This window comes from Nothobranchius furzeri, chromosome 10 (genome assembly GCF_043380555.1).
Source record: "Nothobranchius furzeri strain GRZ-AD chromosome 10, NfurGRZ-RIMD1, whole genome shotgun sequence".
Lineage (NCBI taxonomy): Eukaryota > Metazoa > Chordata > Actinopteri > Cyprinodontiformes > Nothobranchiidae > Nothobranchius > Nothobranchius furzeri.
The window spans coordinates 58,657,823-58,680,031 of record NC_091750.1 but is presented as its reverse complement, the minus strand read 5'-3'; the positions used below and the strand labels follow the sequence as shown (position 1 = coordinate 58,680,031).

The 22,209-nt window shown below is 37.5% G+C and overlaps 43 non-coding genes across 43 annotated transcripts; all 43 read right to left on the bottom strand.

Moving 5' to 3' along the window:
* Positions 1-472: 472 nt before the first annotated feature.
* trnat-cgu (transfer RNA threonine (anticodon CGU)) lies at positions 473-545 on the bottom strand. The gene has a single exon. It is a non-coding gene; the product is annotated as a tRNA-Thr (tRNA).
* A 571-nt stretch (positions 546-1,116) lies between these two features.
* Positions 1,117-1,190, bottom strand: trnat-agu (transfer RNA threonine (anticodon AGU)). Its single transcript has one exon. It is a non-coding gene; the product is annotated as a tRNA-Thr (tRNA).
* Positions 1,191-1,437: 247 nt separating this feature from the next.
* trnat-ugu (transfer RNA threonine (anticodon UGU)) lies at positions 1,438-1,510 on the bottom strand. Its single transcript has one exon. It is a non-coding gene; the product is annotated as a tRNA-Thr (tRNA).
* Positions 1,511-1,760: 250 nt separating this feature from the next.
* Positions 1,761-1,834, bottom strand: trnat-agu (transfer RNA threonine (anticodon AGU)). The gene has a single exon. It is a non-coding gene; the product is annotated as a tRNA-Thr (tRNA).
* A 247-nt stretch (positions 1,835-2,081) lies between these two features.
* Positions 2,082-2,155, bottom strand: trnat-agu (transfer RNA threonine (anticodon AGU)). The gene has a single exon. It is a non-coding gene; the product is annotated as a tRNA-Thr (tRNA).
* A 571-nt stretch (positions 2,156-2,726) lies between these two features.
* trnat-cgu (transfer RNA threonine (anticodon CGU)) lies at positions 2,727-2,799 on the bottom strand. The gene has a single exon. It is a non-coding gene; the product is annotated as a tRNA-Thr (tRNA).
* Positions 2,800-3,370: 571 nt separating this feature from the next.
* Positions 3,371-3,444, bottom strand: trnat-agu (transfer RNA threonine (anticodon AGU)). Its single transcript has one exon. It is a non-coding gene; the product is annotated as a tRNA-Thr (tRNA).
* A 247-nt stretch (positions 3,445-3,691) lies between these two features.
* On the bottom strand, positions 3,692-3,764 carry trnat-ugu (transfer RNA threonine (anticodon UGU)). The gene has a single exon. It is a non-coding gene; the product is annotated as a tRNA-Thr (tRNA).
* A 250-nt stretch (positions 3,765-4,014) lies between these two features.
* Positions 4,015-4,088, bottom strand: trnat-agu (transfer RNA threonine (anticodon AGU)). Its single transcript has one exon. It is a non-coding gene; the product is annotated as a tRNA-Thr (tRNA).
* A 246-nt stretch (positions 4,089-4,334) lies between these two features.
* Positions 4,335-4,407, bottom strand: trnat-ugu (transfer RNA threonine (anticodon UGU)). Its single transcript has one exon. It is a non-coding gene; the product is annotated as a tRNA-Thr (tRNA).
* Positions 4,408-4,992: 585 nt separating this feature from the next.
* trnap-agg (transfer RNA proline (anticodon AGG)) lies at positions 4,993-5,066 on the bottom strand. Its single transcript has one exon. It is a non-coding gene; the product is annotated as a tRNA-Pro (tRNA).
* A 247-nt stretch (positions 5,067-5,313) lies between these two features.
* On the bottom strand, positions 5,314-5,387 carry trnat-agu (transfer RNA threonine (anticodon AGU)). Its single transcript has one exon. It is a non-coding gene; the product is annotated as a tRNA-Thr (tRNA).
* Positions 5,388-5,634: 247 nt separating this feature from the next.
* Positions 5,635-5,707, bottom strand: trnat-cgu (transfer RNA threonine (anticodon CGU)). Its single transcript has one exon. It is a non-coding gene; the product is annotated as a tRNA-Thr (tRNA).
* A 244-nt stretch (positions 5,708-5,951) lies between these two features.
* trnat-agu (transfer RNA threonine (anticodon AGU)) lies at positions 5,952-6,025 on the bottom strand. The gene has a single exon. It is a non-coding gene; the product is annotated as a tRNA-Thr (tRNA).
* A 247-nt stretch (positions 6,026-6,272) lies between these two features.
* On the bottom strand, positions 6,273-6,345 carry trnat-ugu (transfer RNA threonine (anticodon UGU)). The gene has a single exon. It is a non-coding gene; the product is annotated as a tRNA-Thr (tRNA).
* A 572-nt stretch (positions 6,346-6,917) lies between these two features.
* On the bottom strand, positions 6,918-6,991 carry trnat-agu (transfer RNA threonine (anticodon AGU)). Its single transcript has one exon. It is a non-coding gene; the product is annotated as a tRNA-Thr (tRNA).
* A 571-nt stretch (positions 6,992-7,562) lies between these two features.
* On the bottom strand, positions 7,563-7,635 carry trnat-cgu (transfer RNA threonine (anticodon CGU)). The gene has a single exon. It is a non-coding gene; the product is annotated as a tRNA-Thr (tRNA).
* Positions 7,636-8,206: 571 nt separating this feature from the next.
* Positions 8,207-8,280, bottom strand: trnat-agu (transfer RNA threonine (anticodon AGU)). Its single transcript has one exon. It is a non-coding gene; the product is annotated as a tRNA-Thr (tRNA).
* Positions 8,281-8,527: 247 nt separating this feature from the next.
* Positions 8,528-8,600, bottom strand: trnat-ugu (transfer RNA threonine (anticodon UGU)). Its single transcript has one exon. It is a non-coding gene; the product is annotated as a tRNA-Thr (tRNA).
* A 250-nt stretch (positions 8,601-8,850) lies between these two features.
* Positions 8,851-8,924, bottom strand: trnat-agu (transfer RNA threonine (anticodon AGU)). Its single transcript has one exon. It is a non-coding gene; the product is annotated as a tRNA-Thr (tRNA).
* Positions 8,925-9,172: 248 nt separating this feature from the next.
* trnat-ugu (transfer RNA threonine (anticodon UGU)) lies at positions 9,173-9,245 on the bottom strand. The gene has a single exon. It is a non-coding gene; the product is annotated as a tRNA-Thr (tRNA).
* Positions 9,246-9,830: 585 nt separating this feature from the next.
* trnat-agu (transfer RNA threonine (anticodon AGU)) lies at positions 9,831-9,904 on the bottom strand. The gene has a single exon. It is a non-coding gene; the product is annotated as a tRNA-Thr (tRNA).
* Positions 9,905-10,151: 247 nt separating this feature from the next.
* Positions 10,152-10,224, bottom strand: trnat-cgu (transfer RNA threonine (anticodon CGU)). The gene has a single exon. It is a non-coding gene; the product is annotated as a tRNA-Thr (tRNA).
* Positions 10,225-10,468: 244 nt separating this feature from the next.
* trnat-agu (transfer RNA threonine (anticodon AGU)) lies at positions 10,469-10,542 on the bottom strand. The gene has a single exon. It is a non-coding gene; the product is annotated as a tRNA-Thr (tRNA).
* Positions 10,543-10,789: 247 nt separating this feature from the next.
* Positions 10,790-10,862, bottom strand: trnat-ugu (transfer RNA threonine (anticodon UGU)). The gene has a single exon. It is a non-coding gene; the product is annotated as a tRNA-Thr (tRNA).
* Positions 10,863-11,434: 572 nt separating this feature from the next.
* trnat-ugu (transfer RNA threonine (anticodon UGU)) lies at positions 11,435-11,507 on the bottom strand. Its single transcript has one exon. It is a non-coding gene; the product is annotated as a tRNA-Thr (tRNA).
* Positions 11,508-12,078: 571 nt separating this feature from the next.
* trnat-agu (transfer RNA threonine (anticodon AGU)) lies at positions 12,079-12,152 on the bottom strand. Its single transcript has one exon. It is a non-coding gene; the product is annotated as a tRNA-Thr (tRNA).
* Positions 12,153-13,042: 890 nt separating this feature from the next.
* Positions 13,043-13,116, bottom strand: trnat-agu (transfer RNA threonine (anticodon AGU)). The gene has a single exon. It is a non-coding gene; the product is annotated as a tRNA-Thr (tRNA).
* A 247-nt stretch (positions 13,117-13,363) lies between these two features.
* Positions 13,364-13,436, bottom strand: trnat-ugu (transfer RNA threonine (anticodon UGU)). The gene has a single exon. It is a non-coding gene; the product is annotated as a tRNA-Thr (tRNA).
* Positions 13,437-13,903: 467 nt separating this feature from the next.
* Positions 13,904-13,977, bottom strand: trnat-agu (transfer RNA threonine (anticodon AGU)). The gene has a single exon. It is a non-coding gene; the product is annotated as a tRNA-Thr (tRNA).
* Positions 13,978-14,224: 247 nt separating this feature from the next.
* trnat-ugu (transfer RNA threonine (anticodon UGU)) lies at positions 14,225-14,297 on the bottom strand. The gene has a single exon. It is a non-coding gene; the product is annotated as a tRNA-Thr (tRNA).
* Positions 14,298-14,868: 571 nt separating this feature from the next.
* On the bottom strand, positions 14,869-14,942 carry trnat-agu (transfer RNA threonine (anticodon AGU)). The gene has a single exon. It is a non-coding gene; the product is annotated as a tRNA-Thr (tRNA).
* An 890-nt stretch (positions 14,943-15,832) lies between these two features.
* Positions 15,833-15,906, bottom strand: trnat-agu (transfer RNA threonine (anticodon AGU)). Its single transcript has one exon. It is a non-coding gene; the product is annotated as a tRNA-Thr (tRNA).
* A 247-nt stretch (positions 15,907-16,153) lies between these two features.
* Positions 16,154-16,226, bottom strand: trnat-ugu (transfer RNA threonine (anticodon UGU)). Its single transcript has one exon. It is a non-coding gene; the product is annotated as a tRNA-Thr (tRNA).
* A 788-nt stretch (positions 16,227-17,014) lies between these two features.
* Positions 17,015-17,087, bottom strand: trnat-ugu (transfer RNA threonine (anticodon UGU)). Its single transcript has one exon. It is a non-coding gene; the product is annotated as a tRNA-Thr (tRNA).
* A 571-nt stretch (positions 17,088-17,658) lies between these two features.
* On the bottom strand, positions 17,659-17,732 carry trnat-agu (transfer RNA threonine (anticodon AGU)). The gene has a single exon. It is a non-coding gene; the product is annotated as a tRNA-Thr (tRNA).
* Positions 17,733-18,622: 890 nt separating this feature from the next.
* On the bottom strand, positions 18,623-18,696 carry trnat-agu (transfer RNA threonine (anticodon AGU)). The gene has a single exon. It is a non-coding gene; the product is annotated as a tRNA-Thr (tRNA).
* A 247-nt stretch (positions 18,697-18,943) lies between these two features.
* On the bottom strand, positions 18,944-19,016 carry trnat-ugu (transfer RNA threonine (anticodon UGU)). The gene has a single exon. It is a non-coding gene; the product is annotated as a tRNA-Thr (tRNA).
* A 467-nt stretch (positions 19,017-19,483) lies between these two features.
* On the bottom strand, positions 19,484-19,557 carry trnaa-agc (transfer RNA alanine (anticodon AGC)). The gene has a single exon. It is a non-coding gene; the product is annotated as a tRNA-Ala (tRNA).
* A 247-nt stretch (positions 19,558-19,804) lies between these two features.
* On the bottom strand, positions 19,805-19,877 carry trnat-ugu (transfer RNA threonine (anticodon UGU)). The gene has a single exon. It is a non-coding gene; the product is annotated as a tRNA-Thr (tRNA).
* A 571-nt stretch (positions 19,878-20,448) lies between these two features.
* Positions 20,449-20,522, bottom strand: trnat-agu (transfer RNA threonine (anticodon AGU)). Its single transcript has one exon. It is a non-coding gene; the product is annotated as a tRNA-Thr (tRNA).
* An 890-nt stretch (positions 20,523-21,412) lies between these two features.
* Positions 21,413-21,486, bottom strand: trnat-agu (transfer RNA threonine (anticodon AGU)). Its single transcript has one exon. It is a non-coding gene; the product is annotated as a tRNA-Thr (tRNA).
* Positions 21,487-21,733: 247 nt separating this feature from the next.
* trnat-ugu (transfer RNA threonine (anticodon UGU)) lies at positions 21,734-21,806 on the bottom strand. The gene has a single exon. It is a non-coding gene; the product is annotated as a tRNA-Thr (tRNA).
* Positions 21,807-22,209: the final 403 nt, after the last annotated feature.

Genomic DNA, 22,209 nt, shown 5'->3' with positions numbered 1-22,209 from the left:
TAATGTAGTACTTCTCAATCAATTTTTGTCATTACATGTAACAGACATGTCGTTTACCTGTGCTTTATTTAGCACCCTCGAAACATGCCTGTCTAGGCACCGAGCTTATTCTGCTTTCCCTTAGCTATCTGGTGTATTTTGATCAACTCAGAGGCACTGCTGGGATTTGAACCCAGGATCTCCTGTTTACTAGACAGGCATTTTGACCAACTAAGCCACAGCGCCTGATGTAAATGAAGAAAAGAACTGGATAAACGTTTTTGCTAAGCAAATATCTAGAGCTTGTAGAAAATTATATTAGTCTTTTTGCTAAAGCAATTCAAGCTACTGTAGTACTTCTCAATAAGATTTAGTTAAGACATGGCCCAGAAGAGAATTACATCTGTATATCAACTGTCATGTAAACTATTAGAATGTTTACTTCCCGGAATCATTATGTTTCCACACAACTACTGAGTCAGAAACAACTCAGAGGCACTGCTGGGATTTGAACCCAGGATCTCCTATTTACGAGACAGGCGCTTTGGCCACTAAGCTACAGCGCCTGTTTTGAAAGACATTTGGGACTGCATTAGGCTTTTCTTATGCTAAAATCTTGATATTTGAGAAAGAGTAATTTATCTTGATATTCTAGCTATAGAAAATAATGTAATACTTCTCAATAAATTTTTGTCGTTACATGTAGCAGACATGTCGTTTACCTGTGCTTTATTTATCACCGTCGAAATATGCCTGTCTAGGCACCGAGCTTATTCTGCTTTCCTCTAGCTATCAGTTATATTGTAATAAACACAAAGGCACTGCTGGGATTTGAACCCAGGATCTGCTGTTTACTAGACAGGCACTTTGAACAACTAAGCCACAGCGCCTGATGTAAATGAAGAAAAGAACTGGATAAACGTTTTTGCTAAGCAAATATCTAGAGCTTGTAGAAAAATATATTAGTCTTATTGGTAAAGCAATGCAAGCTACTGTAGTACTTCTCAATAAGATTTAGTTAAGACATGTCCCAGAAGAGCATATCATCTGTACATCAAATGTCATGTAAACTATTTGATTGTTTAATTCCCGGAATCATTGTGATTCCACACAACTATTGCGTCAAACACAACTCAGAGGCACTGCTGGGATTTGAACCCAGGATCTCCTGTTTACTAGACAGGCACTTTGACCAACTAAGCCACAACGCCTGATGTAAATGAAGAAAAGAACTGGATAAACGTTTTTGCTAAGCAAATATCTAGAGCTTGAAGAAAATTATATTAGTCTTATTGCTAAAGCAATTCAAGCTACTGTAGTACTTCTCAATAAGAATTAGTTAAGACATGTCCCAGAAGAGCATATCATCTGTACATCAACTGTCATGTAAACTATTTGATTGATAAGTTCCCAGATTCATTGTGTTTCCACACAACTACTGAGTCAGAAACAACTCAGAGGCACTGCTGGGATTTGAACCCAGGATCTCCTGTTTACAAGACAGGCGCTTTGACCACTAAGCTACAGCGCCTGTTTTGAAAGACCAATGAGACTGCATCAGGCTTTTCTTATGCTAAAATCTTGATATTTAAGAAAGAGTAATTTATCTTGATATTCTAGCTATAGGAATTAATGTAGTACTTCTCAATGAATTTTTGTCATTTTATGAAGCAGACTTGTCGTTTACCTGTGCTTTATTTAGCTGCGTCGAACTATGACTGTCTAGGCACCGAGCTTATTCTGCTTTCCCTCAGCTATCTGTTGTAATTTAATGAACACAAAGGCACTGCTGGGATTTTAACCCAGGATCTCCTGTTTACTAGACAGGCACTTTGACCAACTAAGCCACAGCGCCTGATGTAAATGAAGAAAAGAACTGGATAAAAGTTTTTGCTAAGCAAATATCTAGAGCTTGTAGAAAATTATATTAGACTTATTGGTAAAGCAATGTAGGCTACTGTAGTACTTCTCAATAATATTTAATTAAGATATGTCCCAGATGAGCATATAATCTGTACATCAACTGTCATGTAAACTATTTGATTGTTTACTTCCCAGAATCATTGTGTTTCCACACAACTACTGAGTCAGAAACAACTCAGAGGCACTGCTGGGAATTGAACCCAGGATCTCCTGTTTACTAGACAGGCACTTTGACCAACTAAGCCACAGCGCCTTTGTTGATAAACATATGGGACTGCATTAGGCTTTTCTTATGCGAAATTCTTGACATTTGAGAAAGAGTAATTAATCTTGATATTCTAGCTATAGAAATTAATGTAGTACTTCTCAATCAATTTTTGTCATTACATGTAACAGACATGTCGTTTACCTGTGCTTTATTTAGCACCCTCGAAACATGCCTGTCTAGGCACCGAGCTTATTCTGCTTTCCCTTAGCTATCTGGTGTATTTTGATCAACTCAGAGGCACTGCTGGGATTTGAACCCAGGATCTCCTGTTTACTAGACAGGCATTTTGACCAACTAAGCCACAGCGCCTGATGTAAATGAAGAAAAGAACTGGATAAACGTTTTTGCTAAGCAAATATCTAGAGCTTGTAGAAAATTATATTAGTCTTTTTGCTAAAGCAATTCAAGCTACTGTAGTACTTCTCAATAAGATTTAGTTAAGACATGTCCCAGAAGAGAATTACATCTGTATATCAACTGTCATGTAAACTATTAGAATGTTTACTTCCCGGAATCATTATGTTTCCACACAACTACTGAGTCAGAAACAACTCAGAGGCACTGCTGGGATTTGAACCCAGGATCTCCTATTTACGAGACAGGCGCTTTGGCCACTAAGCTACAGCGCCTGTTTTGAAAGACATTTGGGACTGCATTAGGCTTTTCTTATGCTAAAATCTTGATATTTGAGAAAGAGTAATTTATCTTGATATTCTAGCTATAGAAAATAATGTAATACTTCTCAATAAATTTTTGTCGTTACATGTAGCAGACATGTCGTTTACCTGTGCTTTATTTATCACCGTCGAAATATGCCTGTCTAGGCACCGAGCTTATTCTGCTTTCCTCTAGCTATCAGTTATATTGTAATAAACACAAAGGCACTGCTGGGATTTGAACCCAGGATCTGCTGTTTACTAGACAGGCACTTAGACCAACTAAGCCACAGCGCCTGATGTAAATGAAGAAAAGAACTGGATAAACGTTTTTGCTAAGCAAATATCTAGAGCTTGTAGAAAAATATATTAGTCTTATTGGTAAAGCAATGCAAGCTACTGTAGTACTCCTCAATAAGATTTAGTTAAGACATGTCCCAGAAGAGCATATCATCTGTACATCAAATGTCATGTAAACTATTTGATTGTTTAATTCCCGGAATCATTGTGATTCCACACAACTATTGCGTCAAACACAACTCAGAGGCACTGCTGGGATTTGAACCCAGGATCTCCTGTTTACTAGACAGGCACTTTGACCAACTAAGCCACAGCGCCTGATGTAAATGAAGAAAAGAACTGGATAAACGTTTTTGCTAAGCAAATATCTAGAGCTTGAAGAAAATTATATTAGTCTTATTGCTAAAGCAATTCAAGCTACTGTAGTACTTCTCAATAAGATTTAGTTAAGACATGTCCCAGAAGAGCATGTCATCTGTACATCAACTGTCATGTAAACTATTTGATTGATAAGTTCCCAGATTCATTGTGTTTCCACAAAACTACTGAGTCAGAAACAACTCAGAGGCACTGGTGGGATTTGAACACAGGATCTCCTGTTTACAAGACAGGCGCTTTGGCCACTAAGCTACAGCGCCTGTTTTGAAAGACCAATGAGACTGCATTAGGCTTTTCTCATGCGAAAATCTTGATATTTGAGAAAGAGTAATTTATCTTGATATTCTAGCTATAGGAATTAATGTAATACTTCGCAATCAATTTTTGTCATTACATATAACAGACATGTTGTTTACCTGTGCTTTATTTAGCACCGTCGACATATGCCTGTCTAGGCACCGAGCTTATTCTGCTTTCCATTGGCTACCTGGTGTGTTTTGATAAACTCAGAGGCACTGCTGGGATTTGAACCCAGGATCTCCTGTTTACTAGACAGGCACTTTGACCAACTAAGCCACAGCGCCTGATGTAAATGAAGAAACGAACTGGATAAACGTTTTTGCTAAGCAAATATCTAGAGCTTAGAAAATTATATTAGTCTTATTGGTAAAGCAATGCAGGCTACTGTAGTACTTCTCAATAAGATTTAATTTAGACATGTCCCCAGAAGAGCATGTAATCTGTACTTCAACTGTCATGTAAACTATTTGATTGTTTACTTGCCGAAATCTTTGTGTTTCCACGCAACTACTGAGTCAGAAACAACTCAGAGGCACTGCTGGGATTTGAACCCAGGATCTCCTGTTTACAAGACAGGCGCTTTGGCCACTAAGCTACAGCGCCTGTTTTGAAAGACATGTGGGACTGCATTAGGCGTTTCTTATGCGAAAGTCTTGATATTTGAGAAAGAGTAATTAATCTTGATATTCTAGCTATTGAAAATAATGTAGTACTTCTCAATCAATTTTTGTCATTACATGTAGCAGACATGTTGTTTACCTGTTCTTTATTTTGCACAGTCGAAATATGCCTGTCTAGGCACAGAGCTTATTCTGCTTTCCTCTAGCTTGCTTTCCCTCAGCTATCTGTTGTATTTTAATAAACCCAAAGGCACTGCTGGGATTTGAACCCAGGATCTCCTGTTTACTAGACAGGCACTTTGACTAACTAAGCCACAGCGCCTGCTGTAAAGAAGAAAAGAACTGGATAAACGTTTTTGCTAAGCAAATATCTAGAGCTTGTAGAATATTATATTAGTCTTATTGGTAAAGCAATGCAGGCTACTGTAGTCCTTCTCAATAAGATTGAATCAGGACATGTCCCATAAGAGCATATCATCTGTACATCAACTGTCATGTAAACTATTTGACTGTTTACTTCCCGGAATCATTGCGTTTCCAAACAACTATTGCATCAAACACAACTCAGAGGCACTGCTGGGATTTGAACCCAGGATCTCCTGTTTCCTAGACAGGCACTTTGACCAACTAAGCCACAGCGCCTGATGTAAATGAAGAAAAGAACTGGATAAACGTTTTTGCTAAGCAAATATCTAGAGCTTGTAGAAAATTATATTAGTCTTATTGCTAAAGTAATTCAAGCTACTGTAGTACTTCTCAATAAGATTTAGTTAAGACATGTCCCAGAAGAGCATATCATCTGTCCATCAACTGTCATGTAAACTATTTGAATGTTTACTTCCCGGAATCATTGTGTTTCCAAACAACTATTGCGTCAAACACAACTCAGAGGCACTGCTGGGATTTGAACCCAGGATCTCCTGTTAACTAGACAGGCACTTTGACCAACTAAGCCACAGCGCCTGATGTAATTGAAGAAAAGAACTGGATAAACGTTTTTGCTAAGCAAATATGTAGAGCTTGTAGAAAATTATATTAGTCTTATTGCTAAAGTAATTCAAGCTACTGTAGTACTTCTCAATAAGATTTAGTTAAGACATGTCCCAGAAGAGCATATCATCTGTACATCAACTGTCATGTAAACTATTTGATTGTTTACTGCCCGGAATCATTGTGTTTCCAAACAACTATAGCGTCAAACACAACTCAGAGGCACTGCTGGGATTTGAACCCAGGTTCTCCTGTTTACGAGACAGGCGCTTTGCCCACTAAGCTACAGCGCCTGTATTGAAGTGATACTGCATCAGGCTTTTCTTATGCGAAAATCTTGATATTTAAGAAAGAGTAATTTATCTTGATATTCTAGCTATAGAAATTAATGTAGTACTTCTCAATCAATTTTTGTCATTACATGTAGCAGACATGTTGTTTACCTGTGTTTTATTTAGCACCGTCGAAATATGCCTGTTTAGGCACCGAGCTTATTCTGCTTTCCCTTGGCTATCTGGTGTATTTTGATAAACTCAGAGGCACTGCTGGGGTTCGAACCCAGGATCTCCTGTTTACTAGACAAGCACTTTGACCAACTAAGCCACAGCGCCTGATGTAAATGAAGAAAAGAACTGGATAAACGTTTTTGCTAAGCAAATATCTAGAGCTTGTAGAAAAATATATTAGTCTTATTGGTAAAGCAATGCAAGCCACTGTAGTACTTCTCAATAAGATTTAGTTAAGACATGTCCCAGAAGAGCGTATCATCTGTACATCAAATGTCATGTAAACTACTTGATTGTTTACTTCCCAGAATCATTGTGTTTCCACACAACTACCGAGTCAGAAAAGACTCAGAGGCACTGCTGGGATTTGAACCCAGGATCTCCTGTTTACAAGACAGGTGCTTTGGCCACTAAGCTACAGCGCCTGTTTTGAGAGACCAATGACACTACATTAGGCTTTTCTTATGCGATGATCTTGATATTTGAGAAAGAGTAATTTATCTTGATATTCTAGCTATAGGAAATTAATGTAGTACTTCTCAATGAATTTTTGTCATTTTATGTAGCAGACTTGTCGTTTACCTGTGCTTTATTTAGCACCATCGAAATATGACTGTCTAGGCACCGAGGTTATTCTGCTTTCCCTTAGCTATCTGTTGTATTTTAATAAACATAGAAACTCTGCTGGGATTTGAACCCAGGATCTCCTGTTTACTAGACAGGCACTTTGACCAACTAAGCCACAGCGCCTGATGTAAGTGATGAAAAGAACTGGATAAACGTTTTTGCTAAGCAAATATCGAGAGCTTGTAGAAAAATATATTAGTCTTATTGGTAAAGCAATGCAAGCCACTGTAGTACTTCTCAATAAGATTTAGTTAAGACATGTCCCAGAAGAGCATATCATCTGTACATCAACTGTCATGTTAACAATTTCATTGTTTACATCCCGGAATCATTGTGTTTCCACACAACTATTGCGTCAAACACAACTCAGAGGCACTGCTGGGATTTGAACCCAGGATCTCCTGTTTACTAGACAGGCACTTTGACCAACTAAGCCACAGCGCCTTTGTTGATAAACATATGGGACTGCATTAGACTTTTCTTATGCGAAATTCTTGACATTTGAGAAAGAGTAATTAATCTTGATATTCTAGCTATAGAAATTAATGTAGTACTTCTCAATCAATTTTTGTCATTTCATGTAACAGACATGTCGTTTACCTGTGCTTTATTTAGCACCCTCGAAACATGCCTGTCTAGGCACCGAGCTTATTCTGCTTTCCCTTAGCTATCTGGTGTATTTTGATCAACTCAGAGGCACTGCTGGGATTTGAACCCAGGATCTCCTGTTTACTAGACAGGCATTTTGACCAACTAAGCCACAGCGCCTGATGTAAATGAAGAAAAGAACTGGATAAACGTTTTTGCTAAGCAAATATCTAGAGCTTGTAGAAAATTATATTAGTCTTTTTGCTAAAGCAATTCAAGCTACTGTAGTACTTCTCAATAAGATTTAGTTAAGACATGTCCCAGAAGAGAATTACATCTGTATATCAACTGTCATGTAAACTATTAGAATGTTTACTTCCCGGAATCATTATGTTTCCACACAACTACTGAGTCAGAAACAACTCAGAGGCACTGCTGGGATTTGAACCCAGGATCTCCTATTTACGAGACAGGCGCTTTGGCCACTAAGCTACAGCGCCTGTTTTGAAAGACATTTGGGACTGCATTAGGCTTTTCTTATGCTAAAATCTTGATATTTGAGAAAGAGTAATTTATCTTGATATTCTAGCTATAGAAAATAATGTAATACTTCTCAATAAATTTTTGTCGTTACATGTAGCAGACATGTCGTTTACCTGTGCTTTATTTATCACCGTCGAAATATGCCTGTCTAGGCACCGAGCTTATTCTGCTTTCCTCTAGCTATCAGTTATATTGTAATAAACACAAAGGCACTGCTGGGATTTGAACCCAGGATCTGCTGTTTACTAGACAGGCACTTTGACCAACTAAGCCACAGCGCCTGATGTAAATGAAGAAAAGAACTGGATAAACGTTTTTGCTAAGCAAATATCTAGAGCTTGTAGAAAAATATATTAGTCTTATTGGTAAAGCAATGCAAGCTACTGTAGTACTCCTCAATAAGATTTAGTTAAGACATGTCCCAGAAGAGCATATCATCTGTACATCAAATGTCATGTAAACTATTTGATTGTTTAATTCCCGGAATCATTGTGATTCCACACAACTATTGCTTCAAACACAACTCAGAGGCACTGCTGGGATTTGAACCCAGGATCTCCTGTTTACTAGACAGGCACTTTGACCAACTAAGCCACAGCGCCTGATGTAAATGAAGAAAAGAACTGGATAAACGTTTTTGCTAAGCAAATATCTAGAGCTTGAAGAAAATTATATTAGTCTTATTGCTAAAGCAATTCAAGCTACTGTAGTACTTCTCAATAAGATTTAGTTAAGACATGTCCCAGAAGAGCATATCATCTGTACATCAACTGTCATGTAAACTATTTGATTGATAAGTTCCCAGATTCATTGTGTTTCCACAAAACTACTGAGTCAGAAACAACTCAGAGGCACTGGTGGGATTTGAACACAGGATCTCCTGTTTACAAGACAGGCGCTTTGGCCACTAAGCTACAGCGCCTGTTTTGAAAGACCAATGAGACTGCATTAGGCTTTTCTCATGCGAAAATCTTGATATTTGAGAAAGAGTAATTTATCTTGATATTCTAGCTATAGGAATTAATGTAGTACTTCTCAATCAATTTTTGTCATTACATATAACAGACATGTCGTTTACCTGTGCTTTATTTAGCACCGTTGACATATGCCTGTCTAGGCACCGAGCTTATTCTGCTTTCCATTGGCTACCTGGTGTGTTTTGATAAACTCAGAGGCACTGCTGGGATTTGAACCCAGGATCTCCTGTTTACTAGACAGGCACTTTGACCAACTAAGCCACAGCGCCCGATGAAAATGAAGAAACGAACTGGATAAACGTTTTTGCTTAGCAAATATGTAGAGCTTGTAGAAAATTATATTAGACTTATTGGTAAAGCAATGCAGGCTACTGTAGTACTTCTCAATAAGATTTAATTTAGACATGTCCCCAGAAGAGCATGTAATCTGTACTTCAACTGTCATGTAAACTATTTGATTGTTTACTTGCCGAAATCTTTGTGTTTCCACGCAACTACTGAGTCAGAAACAACTCAGAGGCACTGCTGGGTTTTGAACCCAGGATCTCCTGTTTACAAGACAGGCGCTTTGGCCACTAAGCTACAGCGCCTGTTTTGAAAGACATGTGGGACTGCATTAGGCGTTTCTTATGCGAAAGTCTTGATATTTGAGAAAGAGTAATTAATCTTGATATTCTAGCTATTGAAAATAATGTAGTACTTCTCAATCAATTTTTGTCATTACATGTAGCAGACATGTTGTTTACCTGTTCTTTATTTTGCACAGTCGAAATATGCCTGTCTAGGCACAGAGCTTATTCTGCTTTCCTCTAGCTTGCTTTCCCTCAGCTATCTGTTGTATTTTAATAAACCCAAAGGCACTGCTGGGATTTGAACCCAGGATCTCCTGTTTACTAGACAGGCACTTTGACTAACTAAGCCACAGCGCCTGCTGTAAAGAAGAAAAGAACTGGATAAACGTTTTTGCTAAGCAAATATCTAGAGCTTGTAGAATATTATATTAGTCTTATTGGTAAAGCAATGCAGGCTACTGTAGTACTTCTCAATAAGATTGAATCAGGACATGTCCCATAAGAGCATATCATCTGTACATCAACTGTCATGTAAACTATTTGACTGTTTACTTCCCGGAATCATTGCGTTTCCAAACAACTATTGCATCAAACACAACTCAGAGGCACTGCTGGGATTTGAACCCAGGATCTCCTGTTTACTAGACAGGCACTTTGACCAACTAAGCCACAGCGCCTGATGTAAATGAAGAAAAGAACTGGATAAACGTTTTTGCTAAGCAAATATCTAGAGCTTGTAGAAAATTATATTAGTCTTATTGCTAAAGTAATTCAAGCTACTGTAGTACTTCTCAATAAGATTTAGTTAAGACATGTCCCAGAAGAGCATATCATCTGTCCATCAACTGTCATGTAAACTATTTGAATGTTTACTTCCCGGAATCATTGTGTTTCCAAACAACTATTGCGTCAAACACAACTCAGAGGCACTGCTGGGATTTGAACCCAGGTTCTCCTGTTTACGAGACAGGCGCTTTGCCCACTAAGCTACAGCGCCTGTATTGAAGTGATACTTCATCAGGCTTTTCTTATGCGAAAATCTTGATATTTAAGAAAGAGTAATTTATCTTGATATTCTAGCTATAGAAATTAATGTAGTACTTCTCAATCAATTTTTGTCATTACATGTAGCAGACATGTTGTTTACCTGTGTTTTATTTAGCACCGTCGAAATATGCCTGTCTAGGCACCGAGCTTATTCTGCTTTCCCTTGGCTATCTGGTGTATTTTGATAAACTCAGAGGCACTGCTGGGGTTCGAACCCAGGATCTCCTGTTTACTAGACAAGCACTTTGACCAACTAAGCCACAGCGCCTGATGTAAATGAAGAAAAGAACTGGATAAACGTTTTTGCTAAGCAAATATCTAGAGCTTGTAGAAAAATATATCAGTCTTATTGGTAAAGCAATGCAAGCCACTGTAGTACTTCTCAATAAGATTTAGTTAAGACATGTCCCAGAAGAGCGTATCATCTGTACATCAAATGTCATGTAAACTACTTGATTGTTTACTTCCCAGAATCATTGTGTTTCCACACAACTACCGAGTCAGAAAAGACTCAGAGGCACTGCTGGGATTTGAACCCAGGATCTCCTGTTTACAAGACAGGTGCTTTGGCCACTAAGCTACAGCGCCTGTTTTGAGAGACCAATGACACTACATTAGGCTTTTCTTATGCGATGATCTTGATATTTGAGAAAGAGTAATTTATCTTGATATTCTAGCTATAGGAAATTAATGTAGTACTTCTCAATGAATTTTTGTCATTTTATGTAGCAGACTTGTCGTTTACCTGTGCTTTATTTAGCACCATCGAAATATGACTGTCTAGGCACCGAGGTTATTCTGCTTTCCCTTAGCTATCTGTTGTATTTTAATAAACATAGAAACTCTGCTGGGATTTGAACCCAGGATCTCCTGTTTACTAGACAGGCACTTTGACCAACTAAGCCACAGCGCCTGATGTAAGTGATGAAAAGAACTGGATAAACGTTTTTGCTAAGCAAATATCGAGAGCTTGTAGAAAAATATATTAGTCTTATTGGTAAAGCAATGCAAGCCACTGTAGTACTTCTCAATAAGATTTAGTTAAGACATGTCCCAGAAGAGCATATCATCTGTACATCAAATGTCATGTAAACTACTTGATTGTTTACTTCCCAGAATCATTGTGTTTCCACACATCTACCGAGTCAGAAACAACTCAGAAGCACTGCTGGGATTTGAACCCAGGATCTCCTGTTTACAAGACAGGCACTTTGGCCACTAAGCTACAGCGCCTGTTTTGAAAGACATATGGGACTGCATTAGGCGTTTCTTATGCGAAAATCTTGATATTTGAGAAAGAGTAATTAATCTTGATATTCTAGCTATAGAAACTAATGTAGTACTTCTCAATCAATTTTTGTCATTACATGTAGCAGACATGTCATTTACCTGTGCTTTATTTAGCACTGTCGAAATATGCCTGTCTAGGCACCGAGCTTATTCTGCTTTCCTCTAGCTATCTGTTATATTGTAATAAACACAAAGGCACTGCTGGGATTTGAACCCAGGATCTCCTGGTTACTAGACGGGCACTTTGACCAACTAAGCCACAGCGCCTTATGTAAATGAAGAAAAGAACTGGATAAACGTTTTTGCTAAGCAAATATCTAGAGCTTGTAGACAATTATATTAGTCTTATTGCTAAAGCAATACAAGCTATTGTAGTACTTCTCAATAAGATTTAGTTAAGACATGTCCCAGAAGAGCATATCATCTGTCCATCAAATGTCATGTAAACTATTTGATTCTTTACTTCCCGGAATCATTGTGTTTCCAAACAACTATTGTGTCAAACACAACTCAGAGGCACTGCTGGGATTTGAACCCAGGATCTCCTGTTTACTAGACAGGCACTTTGACCAACTAAGCCACAGCGCCTAATGTAAATGAAGAAAATAACTGGATAAACATTTTTGCTAAGCAAATATCTAGAGCTTGTAGAAAATTATATTAGTCTTATTGGTAAAGCAATGCAAGCTACTGTAGTACTTCTCAATAAGTTTTAGTTAAGACATGTCCCAGAAGAGCATATCATCTGTACATCAAATGTCATGTAAACTTTTTGATTGTTTACTTCCCGTAATCATTGTGATTCCAGACAACTACTGAGTCAGAAACAACTCAGAGGCACTGCTGGGATTAGAATCCAGGATCTCCTGTTTACGAGAAAGGCGCTTTGGCCACTAAGCTACAGTGCCTGCTTTGAAAGACATATGGGTCTTTATTAGGCTTTTCTTATGCGAAAATCTTGATATTTGAGAAGGAGTAATTTATCTTGATATTGTAGCTATAGAAATTAATGTAGTACTTCTCAATGATTTTTTGTCATTACGTGTAGCAGACTTGTCGTTTACCTGTGCTTATTTAGGACTATCAAAATATAGCTGTCTAGGCACCGAGCTTATTCTGCTTACCCTTAGCTATCTGTTGAATTTTAATAAACACAAAGGCACTGCTGGGATTTGAACCCATGATCTCCTGCTTACTAGACAGAAACTTTGACCAACTAAGCCACAGCGCCTGATGTAAATGAAGAAAAGAACTGGATAAACGTTTTTGCTAAGCAAATATCTAGAGCTTGTAGAAAATTATATTAGTCTTATTGGTAAAGCAATGCAGGCTACTGTAGTACTTCTCAATAAGATTTAATTAAGACATGTCCCATAAGAGCATATCATCTGTACATCAAATGTCATGTTAACAATTTCATTGTTTACATTCCGGAATCATTGTGTTTTCACACAACTATTGCGTCAAACACAACTCAGAGGCACTGCTGGGATTTGAACCCAGGATCTCCTGTTTACTAGACAGGCACTTTGACCAACTAAGCCACAGCGCCTGATGTAAGTGACGAAAAGAACTGGATAAACGTTTTTGCTAAGCAAATATCTAGAGCTTGTAGAAAAATATATTAGTCTTATTGGTAAACCAATGCAAGCTACTGTAGTACTTCTCAATAAGATTTAGTTAAGACATGTCCCAGAAGAGCATATCATCTGTACATCAAAAGTCATGTAAACTATTTGATTGTTTGCTTACCGGAATCATTGTGTTTCCACACAACTACTGAGTCAGAAACAACTCAGAGGCACTGCTGGGATTTGAACCCAGGATCTCCTGTTTACAAGACAGGCGCTTTGGCCACTAAGCTACAGCGCCTGATGTAAGTGAAGAAAAGAACTGGATAAATGTTTTTGCTAAGCAAATATCTAGAGCTTGTAGAAAAATATATTAGTCTTATTGATAAAGCAATGCAAGCTACTGTAGTACTTCTCAATAAGATTTAGTTAAGACATGTCCCAGAAGAGCATATCATCTGTACATAAAATGTCATGTAAACTATTTGATTGTTTACTTCCCGGAATCATTGTGTTTCCACACAACTAAATGAAGAAAAGAACTGGATAAACGTTTTTGCTAAGCAATTATCTAGAGCTTGTAGAAAATTAGATTAGTCTTATTGGAAAAGCAATGCAGGCTACTGTAGTACTTCTCAATAAGATTTAATTAAGACATGTCCCATAAGAGCATATCATCTGTACATTAACTGACATGTTAACAATTTCATTGTTTACATCCCGGAATCATTGTGTTTCCACACAACTATTGCGTCAAACACAACTCAGAGGCACTGCTGGGATTTGAACCCAGGATCTCCTGTTTACTAGACAGGCACTTTGACCAACTAAGCCACAGCGCCTGATGTAAGTGATGAAAAGAACTGGATAAACGTTTTTGCTAAGCAAATATCGAGAGCTTGTAGAAAAATATATTAGTCTTATTGGTAAAGCAATGCAAGCCACTGTAGTACTTCTCAATAAGATTTAGTTAAGACACGTCCCAGAAGAGCATATCATCTGTACATCAAATGTCATGTAAACTATTTGATTGTTTACTTCCCAGAATCATTGTGTTTCCACACAACTACCGAGTCAGAAACAACTCAGAGGCACTGCTGGGATTTGAACCCAGGATCTCCTGTTTACAAGACAGGCGCTTTGGCCACTAAGCTACAGCGCCTGTTTTGAAAGACATATGGGACTGCATAAGGCGTTTCTTATGCGAAAATCTTGATATTTGAGAAAGAGTAATTAATCTTGATATTCTAGCTATAGAAAATAATGTAGTACTTCTCAATCATTTTTTGTCATTACATGTAGCAGACATGTCATTTACCTGTGCTTTATTTAGCACTGTCGAAATATGCCTGTCTAGGCACCGAGCTTATTCTGCTTTCCTCTAGCTATCTGTTATATTGTAATAAACACAAAGGCACTGCTGGGATTTGAACCCAGGATCTCCTGGTTACTAGACGGGCACTTTGACCAACTAAGCCACAGCGCCTTATGTAAATGAAGAAAAGAACTGGATAAACGTTTTTGCTAAGCAAATATCTAGAGCTTGTAGACAATTATATTAGTCTTATTGCTAAAGCAATACAAGCTATTGTAGTACTTCTCAATAAGATTTAGTTAAGACATGTCCCAGAAGAGCATATCATCTGTCCATCAAATGTCATGTAAACTATTTGATTCTTTACTTCCCAGAATCATTGTGTTTCCAAACAACTATTGTGTCAAACACAACTCAGAGGCACTGCTGGGATTTGAACCCAGGATCTCCTGTTTACTAGACAGGCACTTTGACCAACTAAGCCACAGCGCCTAATGTAAATGAAGAAAAGAACTGGATAAACATTTTTGATAAGCAAATATCTAGAGCTTGTAGAAAATTATATTAGTCTTATTGGTAAAGCAATGCAAGCTACTGTAGTACTTCTCAATAAGATTTAGTTAAGACATGCCCCAGAAGAGCATATCATCTGTACATCAAATGTCATGTAAACTTTTTGATTGTTTACTTCCCGTAATCATTGTGATTCCAGACAACTACTGAGTCAGAAACAACTCAGAGGCACTGCTGGGATTAGAATCCAGGATCTCCTGTTTACGAGAAAGGCGCTTTGGCCACTAAGCTACAGTGCCTGCTTTGAAAGACATATGGATCTTTATTAGGCTTTTCTTATGCGAAAATCTTGATATTTGAGAAGGAGTAATTTATCTTGATATTGTAGCTATAGAAATTAATGTAGTACTTCTCAATGATTTTTTGTCATTACGTGTAGCAGACTTGTCGTTTACCTGTGCTTATTTAGCACTATCAAAATATAGCTGTCTAGGCACCGAGCTTATTCTGCTTACCCTTAGCTATCTGTTGAATTTTAATAAACACAAAGGCACTGCTGTGATTTGAACCCATGATCTCCTGCTTACTAGACAGAAACTTTGACCAACTAAGCCACAGCGCCTGATGTAAATGAAGAAAAGAACTGGATAAACGTTTTTGCTAAGCAAATATCTAGAGCTTGTAGAAAATTATATTAGTCTTATTGGTAAAGCAATGCAGGCTACTGTAGTACTTCTCAATAAGATTTAATTAAGACATGTCCCATAAGAGCATATCATCTGTACATCAAATGTCATGTTAACAATTTCATTGTTTACATTCCGGAATCATTGTGTTTCCACACAACTATTGCGTCAAACACAACTCAGAGGCACTGCTGGGATTTGAACCCAGGATCTCCTGTTTACTAGACAGGCACTTTGACCAACTAAGCCACAGCGCCTGATCTAAGTGACGAAAAGAACTGGATAAACGTTTTTGCTAAGCAAATATCTAGAGCTTGTAGAAAAATATATTAGTCTTATTGGTAAACCAATGCAAGCTACTGTAGTACTTCTCAATAAGATTTAGTTAAAACATGTCCCAGAAGAGCATATCATCTGTACATCAAATGTCATGTAAACTATTTGATTGTTTGCTTACCGGAATCATTGTGTTTCCACACAACTACTGAGTCAGAAACAACTCATAGGCACTGCTGGGATTTGAACCCAGGATCTCCTGTTTACAAGACAGGCGCTTTGGCCACTAAGCTACAGCGCCTGATGTAAGTGAAGAAAAGAACTGGATAAACGTTTTTGCTAAGCAAATATCTAGAGCTTGTAGAAAAATATATTAGTCTTATTGATAAAGCAATGCAAGCTACTGTAGTACTTCTCAATAAGATTTAGTTAAGACATGTCCCAGAAGAGCATATCATCTGTACATAAAATGTCATGTAAACTATTTGATTGTTTACTTCCCGGAATCATTGTGTTTCCACACAACTAAATGAAGAAAAGAACTGGATAAACGTTTTTGCTAAGCAATTATCTAGAGCTTGTAGAAAATTAGATTAGTCTTATTGGAAAAGCAATGCAGGCTACTATAGTACTTCTCAATAAGATTTAATTAAGACATGTCCCATAAGAGCATATCATCTGTACATCAACTGTCATGTTAACAATTTCATTGTTTACATCCCGGAATCATTGTGTTTCCACACAACTATTGCGTCAAACACAACTCAGAGGCTCTGCTGGGATTTCAACCCAGGATCTCCTGTTTACTAGACAGGCACTTTGACCAACTAAGCCACAGCGCCTGATGTAAGTGACGAAAAGAACTGGATAAACGTTTTTGCTAAGCAAATATCTAGAGCTTGTAGAAAAATATATTAGTCTTATTGGTAAAGCAATGCAAGCCACTGTAGTACTTCTCAATAAGATTTAGTTAAGACATGTCCCAGAAGAGCATATCATCTGTACATCAACTGTCATGTAAACTATTTGATTGTTTACTTCCTGGAATCACTGTAGTTCCATACAACTAGTGAGTCAGAAAGAACTCAGAGGCACTGCTGGGATTTGGACCCAGGATCTCTTGTTTACAAGACAGGCGCTTTGGCCACTAAGCTACAGCGCCTGTTTTGAAAGACATATGGGACTGCATTAGGTGTTTCTTATGCGAAAATCTTGATATTTGAGAAAGAGTAATTAATCTTGATATTCTAGCTATAGAAAATAATGTAGTACTTCTCAATCAATTTTTGTCATTACATGTAGCAGACATGTCATTTACCTGTGCTTTATTTAGCACTGTCGAAATATGCCTGTCTAGGCACCGAGCTTATTCTGCTTTCCTCTAGCTATCTGTTATATTGTAATAAACACAAAGGCACTGCTGGGATTTGAACCCAGGATCTCCTGGTTACTAGACGGGCACTTTGACCAACTAAGCCACAGCGCCTTATGTAAATGAAGAAAAGAACTGGATAAACGTTTTTGCTAAGCAAATATCTAGAGCTTGTAGACAATTATATTAGTCTTATTGCTAAAGCAATACAAGCTATTGTAGTACTTCTCAATAAGATTTAGTTAAGACATGTCCCAGAAGAGCATATCATCTGTCCATCAAATGTCATGTAAACTATTTGATTCTTTACTTCCCGGAATCATTGTGTTTCCAAACAACTATTGTGTCAAACACAACTCAGAGGCACTGCTGGGATTTGAACCCAGGATCTCCTGTTTACTAGACAGGCACTTTGACCAACTAAGCCACAGCGCCTAATGTAAATGAAGAAAATAACTGGATAAACATTTTTGCTAAGCAAATATCTAGAGCTTGTAGAAAATTATATTAGTCTTATTGGTAAAGCAATGCAAGCTACTGTAGTACTTCTCAATAAGATTTAGTTAAGACATGTCACAGAAGAGCATATCATCTGTACATCAAATGTCATGTAAACTTTTTGATTGTTTACTTCCCGTAATCATTGTGATTCCAGACAACTACTGAGTCAGAAACAACTCAGAGGCACTGCTGGGATTAGAATCCAGGATCTCCTGTTTACGAGAAAGGCGCTTTGGCCACTAAGCTACAGTGCCTGCTTTGAAAGACATATGGGTCTTTATTAGGCTTTTCTCATGCGAAAATCTTGATATTTGAGAAGGAGTAATTTATCTTGATATTGTAGCTATAGAAATTAATGTAGTACTTCTCAATGATTTTTTGTCATTACGTGTAGCAGACTTGTCGTTTACCTGTGCTTATTTAGGACTATCAAAATATAGCTGTCTAGGCACCGAGCTTATTCTGCTTACCCTTAGCTATCTGTTGAATTTTAATAAACACAAAGGCACTGCTGGGATTTGAACCCATGATCTCCTGCTTACTAGACAGAAACTTTGACCAACTAAGCCACAGCGCCTGATGTAAATGAAGAAAAGAACTGGATAAACGTTTTTGCTAAGAAAATATCTAGAGCTTGTAGAAAATTATATTAGTCTTATTGGTAAAGCAATGCAGGCTACTGTAGTACTTCTAAATAAGATTTAATTAAGACATGTCCCATAAGAGCATATCATCTGTACATCAAATGTCATGTTAACAATTTCATTGTTTACATTCCGGAATCATTGTGTTTCCACACAACTATTGCGTCAAACACAACTCAGAGGCACTGCTGGGATTTGAACCCAGGATCTCCTGTTTACTAGACAGGCACTTTGACCAACTAAGCCACAGCGCCTGATGTAAGTGACAAAAAGAACTGGATAAACGTTTTTGCTAAGCAAATATCTAGAGCTTGTAGAAAAATATATTAGTCTTATTGGTAAACCAATGCAAGCTACTGTAGTACTTCTCAATAAGATTTAGTTAAGACATGTCCCAGAAGAGCATATCATCTGTACATCAAAAGTCATGTAAACTATTTGATTGTTTGCTTACCGGAATCATTGTGTTTCCACACAACTACTGAGTCAGAAACAACTCAGAGGCACTGCTGGGATTTGAACCCAGGATCTCCTGTTTACAAGACAGGCGCTTTGGCCACTAAGCTACAGCGCCTGATGTAAGTGAAGAAAAGAACTGGATAAACCTTTTTGCTAAGCAAATATCTAGAGCTTGTAGAAAAATATATTAGTCTTATTGATAAAGCAATGCAAGCTACTGTAGTACTTCTCAATAAGATTTAGTTAAGACATGTCCCAGAAGAGCATATCATCTGTACATAAAATGTCATGTAAACTATTTGATTGTTTACTTCCCGGAATCATTGTGTTTCCACACAACTAAATGAAGAAAAGAACTGGATAAACGTTTTTGCTAAGCAATTATCTAGAGCTTGTAGAAAATTAGATTAGTCTTATTGGAAAAGCAATGCAGGCTACTGTAGTACTTCTCAATAAGATTTAATTAAGACATGTCCCATAAGAGCATATCATCTGTACATCAACTGTCATGTTAACAATTTCATTGTTTACATCCCGGAATCATTGTGTTTCCACACAACTATTGCGTCAAACACAACTCAGAGGCACTGCTGGGATTTGAACCCAGGATCTCCTGTTTGCTAGACAGGCACTTTGACCAAATAAGCCACAGCGCCTGATGTAAGTGATGAAAAGAACTGGATAAACGTTTTTGCTAAGCAAATATCGAGAGCTTGTAGAAAAATATATTAGTCTTATTGGTAAAGCAATGCAAGCCACTGTAGTACTTCTCAATAAGATTTAGTTAAGACATGTCCCAGAAGAGAATATCATCTGTACATCAAATGTCATGTAAACTATTTGATTGTTTACTTCCCAGAATCATTGTGTTTCCACACAACTACCGAGTCAGAAACAACTCAGAGGCACTGCTGGGATTTGAACCCAGGATCTCCTGTTTACAAGACAGGCGCTTTGGCCACTAAGCTACAGCGCCTGTTTTGAAAGACATATGGGACTGCATTAGGCGTTTCTTATGCGAAAATCTTGATATTTGAGAAAGAGTAATTAATCTTGATATTCTAGCTATAGAAAATAATGTAGTACTTCTCAATCATTTTTTGTCATTACATGTAGCAGACATGTCATTTACCTGTGCTTTATTTAGCACTGTCGAAATATGCCTGTCTAGGCACCGAGCTTATTCTGCTTTCCTCTAGCTATCTGTTATATTGTAATAAACACAAAGGCACTGCTGGGATTTGAACCCAGGATCTCCTGGTTACTAGACGGGCACTTTGACCAACTAAGCCACAGCGCCTTATGTAAATGAAGAAAAGAACTGGATAAACGTTTTTGCTAAGCAAATATCTAGAGCTTGTAGACAATTATATTAGTCTTATTGCTAAAGCAATACAAGCTATTGTAGTACTTCTCAATAAGATTTAGTTAAGACATGTCCCAGAAGAGCATATCATCTGTCCATCAAATGTCATGTAAACTATTTGATTCTTTACTTCCCGGAATCATTGTGTTTCCAAACAACTATTGTGTCAAACACAACTCAGAGGCACTGCTGGGATTTGAACCCAGGATCTCCTGTTTACTAGACAGGCACTTTGACCAACTAAGCCACAGCGCCTGATGTAAGTGACGAAAAGAACTGGATAAACGTTTTTGCTAAGCAAATATCTAGAGCTTGTAGAAAAATATATTAGTCTTATTGGTAAACCAATGCAAGCTACTGTAGTACTTCTCAATAAGATTTAGTTAAGACATGCCCCAGAAGAGCATATCATCTGTACATCAAATGTCATGTAAACTTTTTGATTGTTTACTTCCCGTAATCATTGTGATTCCAGACAACTACTGAGTCAGAAACAACTCAGAGGCACTGCTGGGATTAGAATCCAGGATCTCCTGTTTACGAGAAAGGCGCTTTGGCCACTAAGCTACAGTGCCTGCTTTGAAAGACATATGGGTCTTTATTAGGCTTTTCTTATGCGAAAATCTTGATATTTGAGAAGGAGTAATTTATCTTGATATTGTAGCTATAGAAATTAATGTAGTACTTCTCAATGATTTTTTGTCATTACGTGTAGCAGACTTGTCGTTTACCTGTGCTTATTTAGCACTATCAAAATATAGCTGTCTAGGCACCGAGCTTATTCTGCTTACCCTTAGCTATCTGTTGAATTTTAATAAACACAAAGGCACTGCTGGGATTTGAACCCATGATCTCCTGCTTACTAGACAGAAACTTTGACCAACTAAGCCACAGCGCCTGATGTAAATGAAGAAAAGAACTGGATAAACGTTTTTGCTAAGCAAATATCTAGAGCTTGTAGAAAATTATATTAGTCTTATTGGTAAAGCAATGCAGGCTACTGTAGTACTTCTCAATAAGATTTAATTAAGACATGTCCCATAAGAACATATCATCTGTACATCAAACGTCATGTTAACAATTTCATTTTTTACTTTCCGGAATCATTGTGTTTCCACACAACTATTGCGTCAAACACAACTCAGAGGCACTGCTGGGATTTGAACCCAGGATCTCCTGTTTACTAGACAGGCACTTTGACCAACTAAGCCACAGCGCCTGATGTAAGTGACGAAAAGAACTGGATAAACGTTTTTGCTAAGCAAATATCTAGAGCTTGTAGAAAAATATATTAGTCTTATTGGTAAACCAATGCAAGCTACTGTAGTACTTCTCAATAAGATTTAGTTAAGACATGTCCCAGAAGAGCATATCATCTGTACATCAAATGTCATGTAAACTATTTGATTGTTTGCTTACCGGAATCATTGTGTTTCCACACAACTACTGAGTCAGAAACAACTCAGAGGCACTGCTGGGATTTGAACCCAGGATCTCCAGTTTACAAGACAGGCGCTTTGGCCACTAAGCTACAGCGCCTGATGTAAGTGAAGAAAAGAACTGGATAAACGTTTTTGCTAAGCAAATATCTAGAGCTTGTAGAAAAATATATTAGTCTTATTGATAAAGCAATGCAAGCTACTGTAGTACTTCTCAATAAGATTTAGTTAAGACATGTCCCAGAAGAGCATATCATCTGTACATAAAATGTCATGTAAACTATTTGATTGTTTACTTCCCGGAATCATTGTGTTTCCACACAACTAAATGAAGAAAAGAACTGGATAAACGTTTTTGCTAAGCAATTATCTAGAGCTTGTAGAAAATTAGATTAGTCTTATTGGAAAAGCAATGCAGGCTACTATAGTACTTCTCAATAAGATTTAATTAAGACATGTCCCATAAGAGCATATCATCTGTACATCAACTGTCATGTAAACAA